General features: G+C 31.4%; 1 non-coding gene across 1 annotated transcript; it reads left to right on the forward strand.

Moving 5' to 3' along the window:
- Positions 1-6,098: 6,098 nt before the first annotated feature.
- On the forward strand, positions 6,099-6,171 carry TRNAR-UCG (transfer RNA arginine (anticodon UCG)). The gene has a single exon. It is a non-coding gene; the product is annotated as a tRNA-Arg (tRNA).
- The last annotated feature ends 800 nt before the right edge of the window (positions 6,172-6,971 follow it).

The following is a 6,971-nucleotide window of genomic DNA, read 5'->3' on the forward strand; positions in this document are numbered from 1 at the left end:
TAATTTGTTAATATGCGTAATTACATAAAACATTTAATAATTTATACAGAGTATGTATATATATATATATAACAGTGTCCCGGGAATCGAAGCCGCGACCTACGACCGCAATTACAGTCCGTATTGCAAGGCTACCACTGCTTATATAATGTTTAACTCTGTATCTCTATCTCTATGTAAGTCTTTTATAAAGTGATCATTCTCAAATATGATACTTTTTTTCTATTAAAATATGATGGACAAATGACTTCTGGCAGTACAGTCACACACAGATAACAATACTTAATTTAGATATATAATATTCTGAATTTTTTAACGCTTTTTCTTATTATATTATCATTGCGTTTTTTATAATTTCCGAAACCGTTGATTTTTGAATAGCATTTACCATAAATGAACTATACAATCCACCCTTTATAACTGACAAATAAAAATAATCATGCTGTATAGATATAAAATGTTTAAGTAAAACGGTATTTTTTCACTTAATGAATTTTAATATATATGATGACTATGTATGGTGACATAAAAATAACTTTCACAATTCAATTTGATATTTCAAAATAAGAAAATAAAATATATATGAAGACTTCTGTAGTTTGAAAATGGAACATTTTAAACTACATTTCTATAAGTTATGATATAAATTAATAACTAAATGCAATAAATGCTTTTATGTGTATTAAAATAAATAGATATTTAAAAGGAAAGAACTAATTATTTATTTTTTCTTATTTATATATGTAACTAGCTGTACCGACAAATTATGTTCTGCCAGATATAATTGACCTGTCATACTTCAGTAGAATAAATAAATTGCAATATTTTAAACGATCGCTTTATTTATTTATTAATGTGAAATAAATTAATTATATTTTATATCGATATATACTGTCAGATGCATTTTTTTTTATCTGTATATAATTTTGACACGCTTGAAATATTTAAGGCGCGAATTATATAGAGAACTGTCAACTGCGCCTAATTTTTGTCAATTAATTTAAAAAAAAAATTTGCGCAATTTTTTAAATTTGTTTTTTTTTTATTAGAACCTTCTACAAATGCGCTATATATTTACCGACGTTTTCAAGTTATGGCGTGACATAGGGCAATAAAAATTAATTTGTATGTACATAGATATTTTTTTAACTGTTATTAATTATTTCAATTAAATATTATACTTTTTTTATAATCAAGATATAAGAAATATTACGACGGATATATTCTTTTTAAATTTATAATTATTTTTTGTAACGAAATCTTTGATCTTAAAATACTCTGTGCTGAAAGTTTCTCGTATATTCATGTTTATTAATATATGTGATTTTTATGTATATATGGGATGATTGAAATGTTAAAAATTATTTATTACTCACGTTTTACTCGTTATTCCTGATTAAAATAACACCGCACAAATCGGTTAAAAAAACCACTCAGCGAACACCAATAAACATTTCCATCAATGCACAATAAACAACAAACACATCCGCGTAACACCAAGAAACAACAATAACGGAATACTCGAAAACGACGAAAACTCACGAAAGTTTCGAGATACGTAGACGAAGTTAAAAATTAATATTCCGCGAAACCGAACTGAACTGGAACGACGGGACGTGCGGCACCGTCGACGGGCTCACACCGAATGCCTTTTGCGCATGGAACACTTCTCACGCTAAAGGGCTTACGTCGCAATGCGTTATAGCGCTCGAAACTCGACTTAGAGAATTTTCCCGACGGCAAGCATTTTCCCGACGGCAAGAATTTCCCGACAGCCAGAATTGTTTCATTTACTTTGAATTTCTAACAAATCAACGACAAACTGATACATCCAGAATATTCCTTAATAATTTAACCTTAATTTTGTCGTGATATACACCTAAATCAACACCTAAATATCGTAGCTTTTATGAACAATATTAAAATCTCAATTGTTGTGACCTCAATTATTGAAAACGCGAGGGTAAAACGTCACTTCTCGTCTGGTACTCAACGACTAAAGACCTATTGTAAAATCGTTAAAATGGAAATACGAAATAAAGCATTATCTTGGTTTTTATTCAAATTTTAAGACCACATAGATTTCCAAAGTTAACTGTATTGTTATAGATGTAAATATAAAGAAACAGTGTTTTTTACCTTACTTAGAAATTAGAGCTTTTCATCGTGTATAAAATACGACTTTAAATCATACAGAACTAAAAAGCACATTTCGTTTTATTTATGTAATTAATGATTTATAAAAAAAATTGTTTAAAATTTGTCATTACCATCATATCAGCTGGTCGCCACGGTGACTGATCTTGAAATGCCCGCTTCTCAGATTTTTTTTAACAATATCACCCTCTTATTTAAAATAACAGAAAAGCAAACTCAGGGAAAGTGTTGTTATTATCGTAATATATTCGGAAGTAATTTGTATTCGTGCCTTATAAGAAAGTTCAATGTTACCAAGAGAGCAATAGAGAGGGACTATACTCTAAGATTCTCTTCTAAATCGAATCATAAATGGCGAGATCCGCAGAAGAATCTAGATCACCGATGTGGTTGCAAAATAAAATAATAAGGAAACCTAGAATGTAGTGGTTGAGGATGGATGTATGGCTAATGGAATGAAAGAGAAAGACTGGGAAAATTGTAGAATGAAAGAAACAGTACGACAGATAAGATGATACATGAAAGAGAAGAATGATAATAATAAAAAATATGAATAAATTACTAGAATTAAAAAGTCCCTGTCCCACACGAGATAGGGGAACGAGAGGTCCCCAACAGCGGGGACCATTAAAAAAAAAAAAAATCACCGATGTAGCTCGAATAATTGCACGTCTGTGGCAGCGGGCGCGGCGCATGGCTGGTATAACCGATAGGTGTTGAAGCCAAAAGGTCCTCGAGTGGCAGCCACGAGCTGGTAGACGCAGCGTGGGAAGATATCCCACTATGTGGACTGACGGCATATTTCGCGGAAAATCGCTAGATCTTTAGGATAGTCCTGTTCCTTGCAATGGGCGTCCAAAGGGTGGGAAGAAATAAAAGAATAGTTTTTAATTTTCGTTTATAATTTTTCTAAAATGAAGTGATGACCACGAGCTGGTAAACGTGGGTAGACCCCCCCACTAAGTCGACGGCGACAGAGTTTGTGGGAAATCGCTAGATCTTTGGGATAGGCCTGTTCCGTGCAGCGATAAAATAAGAAGAATATGTATGTTTTAAAAATCACAATTTAATGGAATTATTCAGTTACAATCCATAGAATTAATACGAGTGTTGTTCATAATTAAGTGCATGTAATTATATAAATAAAAACACTATATACATAATCATACCACCATCGCCTGCTACATAATTAACAAAAAACGACACGTATCATTTGTATATTTTTAGAAACATAAAACCTTTTTACAGAGATCATGGCTTAATAAGCCGGAAAAGATCCAGGTAAGCATAAAACGTCTAAATGGGCCTTCAACAACCTGATATAATTACTGAAGTAAGATTCTGTGGCTGAAATATACTTTATTTTCTCTTCTTTCTATTATTTCATAATAATGTCTATTATACGGTAAGTTACTTCGACTATTGTAACAGCTGTTTGATTAGTGCCATGCAGTGGCAAAACTCTGTGTTTGGCACTAATCGGTGTAACATAACTCCTGAAGATGCCCCGTGGAGGGGTGAAACACGTGTTGAGTAATTTGGCGGTAGCGGTTGTGTGATTCGCATTGTTTGCCGCATACGCATTTATCAGCGGGCTGGCGGGCGATGCATTTTATTACATAACTACCACTGCATGTGCGGAAGTGGCTAAATATTGGTCCTTTTCTTACTATATAGGATTGTCACTGCTCACAAACAAATTTCTAGAAGATGGACAGCAGCGTCTTCTGCATACCATAATACCACACTGAGATCTTGCCTGGCAATCTTGGCGATTATGATATATACCATGGTTGCACAGACTTATTAAGACTAGGGGCCACTCGAGCAAATCATGAACTGATGGCGGGCCGGCCGCCAGAAGTATAGGTAGTTAATTTTTTTTGGTTTTATTCTGGAATAGAATTCAATATTTTTTGAATTTACGAGAGTATTATTTTTGCTGTTGGCGGGCCACCAGTATTAGACCGGCGGGCCGCGGTCTGTGCATCCATGATAAAAACTTATGGATATCTTTGAGAAGTGGACTATGCTTTAAATAAGCACGAACAAAAACAAAACTATCCATAAGTTTACATTAGTTACGTTTATAATAATATATAATTCAATATTCATTTATTTATAATTTCCGGAAACATTGACAGTTAGATTGAATAACAATAAGAGAATATAAACAAAAGAATTCCATATGAATGTTTTCAAATAAATAAATTTAATTTCAATATATATTTATACTTTCTGTATCATAAACATACAATTCTTTTATTTACGCATCTGGTTAATCATTTTAAAAATGGAAGTAATTTTTTTTTTAAAAATTGCTGATCTTAGAACTACACAGTCCTGGCTGTAATTGAGCTATATTTAAAAAAAGAATAAAACAAAAAAAACTGTAATTAACGTCTGTCTAAATAATAAACAAAGAATTATCTAGATTAAACTTATTATAGGCACAATTTTAAAGCTTCCGTTACAGTGATAAATTATTAAAAAAAACAAACGAAACGAATGTTTTTAAATAAAAAAGTTTTTAAATAATTGTCAATTAGAATCCGAGACGTGGAAGCTTACGGTGGGCCGCATAAGATTCAAACTTACTCAAGGAGAAATAAAGAGATACATGCTCGGATTTTTGCTACGAGATCAAATCTGAAATGAAGAAATTCGTAGAAGAACCAAGATCACCGACGTAGCTCTAACAATTGCTCGTTTAAAGTGGCAGTAAGCGGGGTACATCGCTCGCTTTGTCAGGACCGAAAGGTTCTCGAGTGGCAGCTACGAGCTGGTAAAAGCGTCCTGGATAGGCCCCCCAGTAGATGGACTAACATAGGCTTGCGCGAATTCGCTAGTCGCTTGTGCCTTGCAGTAGAACTCTAACTTCTGCAAAGAAAAAAAAATGTAAAATCATTCTTCTTTATCGTACAAATAGATTAATATTTAAAGACTGCGTATTATAGTGGGTTAGGTTCGAATCCTGGAAGCTTTTTGAGCCTTGCTTCATTATACCAGGACAGAGCAAAGTAAATTTATGGTTGCCCATTGTACATTTTTGTTTATTATTAGGAAACTATTTAAATGTATCCTAGCGTGTACAGTAAAGAAAATTAAATAAACAAAATTAAAAATTACTTATTCTGAATAAAGCGGTATATTATAACAGTGATAATAATATTTTTTAATAGAAACTATACTAACAATTTAATATAAATATTATAACGAAATAATTGTTATATATATATATATATATATATATATATATATATATATATATATATATATATATATATATATATGTATATATATATATGTACATATACATATATCAATTATTTCGTTCCTTTCCATGAAATTAGTAATTTGTTTGTAGGCAAGTGTAAAGCAGGTATATTGATTATAGGTGTAAAAGTTCTAAAGCTTTTTTATTTATTTTCAATCATCTTGTATAAAGTGATCTTTCTGAAATATGTTATATTAATTTAAAAATTCGATATTAATTCGATAGGGCAATAACTTCTAGCAATATGTCTGCAAGGATACATAATAAACAATAATCAATTGTAATATGTTGTAAATCGTGTATAATTTTTTTAATTATATCATATTTAATAATTTATTTATTTTTACATTAAGTGTCATTAAATAGGCTATACATTCGGACCTTTAAAGATTTTACATCCATAACAAATCACTGTGTAAAATAAATTTTCATGTAAACATCGCCTTTATATTAATATTCCTATAATGTTTAGATTACACTTACACGGAAGTGACTAGAACATTTTCTTCATGAAGGTTGTTACATGACTGAAAAATCTGTTATTAATGCATTGTGAATTAAAGCCTACATTATTTCTCTGAGAATAAACATGTATCGGAAGTCTGAAAAGGTTTAACCATTTAAAAAGCACATTAAGAATATAATTTAATACGGTCATACGTGTGACCGTGTGGCCTAATGGATAAGGCGTCGGACTTCGGATCCGAAGATTGCAGGTTCGAGTCCTGTCACGGTCGATATTTCTTTTTATTAATGTTTCTATATAAAAGCTATAAATTCTTTTCTTAAAGCATCTCAGGTAAATAACTAAAGGATTTTCTAACATTTTTGCAGTAAATTGTTGGCAGTCTTGAAAAATGAAACATAAATAGTTTAGCTGCTAAGAAAAGAAACCTTTCTTCACCGTATAAGAAAAATAATGTTTCAACTTAAAAACCTTAAAAAAAGTTAATTGTTGAATTCAAGTTATTATTTCTTAAAACATCATCATCATTTAAGCAATAGGACGTTCACAACTGGATATAGACCTCTGGTTATTTCCAATTGGACCATTTGAATCTCGACTACTTCCAACGAATTCAACAATGTCGTCTCACTTTCATACTTCACAATTTCTTTTATTCTTTCCTTTTATCCTTCACGATATCTTGCAATTTTGGTCTATTCATTCCTTCTTGCTTTCATCGCTTTCCTTTCCTCATCTTTTTTACTCTTAGGTGTCTAGGTACATTTTTATTTTCCAATATTTATCTTTATTTTTTGATATCACAGATTTGTTTAGATGTGAACTTTTTAATACTTTGCTAGACTTGTGTTATATTCTATTATTATTTATTATTAAAAATAAAACTCTGAAAAAATTATGTGTAAATAAAGTCCCTGTTCCAAACTAGATAGGGGGTACGAGAGGCTCCCAATAGCGGGAGCCAAAAAAACAGAAAAAAAAAAAGGAATATCGTCTGTGCACCTTGTGGGCTTGCAGATACGTAGTTTTAACTCTAGAACCTTAAGGCTCTATTACCCATCTATTCAGCAC

Source organism: Battus philenor, unplaced genomic scaffold, assembly GCF_028537555.1.
Source record: "Battus philenor isolate CCGP_79_NKW_IND1 unplaced genomic scaffold, ilBatPhil1.0.hap1 SCAF_24, whole genome shotgun sequence".
Taxonomy (NCBI): Eukaryota; Metazoa; Arthropoda; class Insecta; order Lepidoptera; family Papilionidae; genus Battus; species Battus philenor.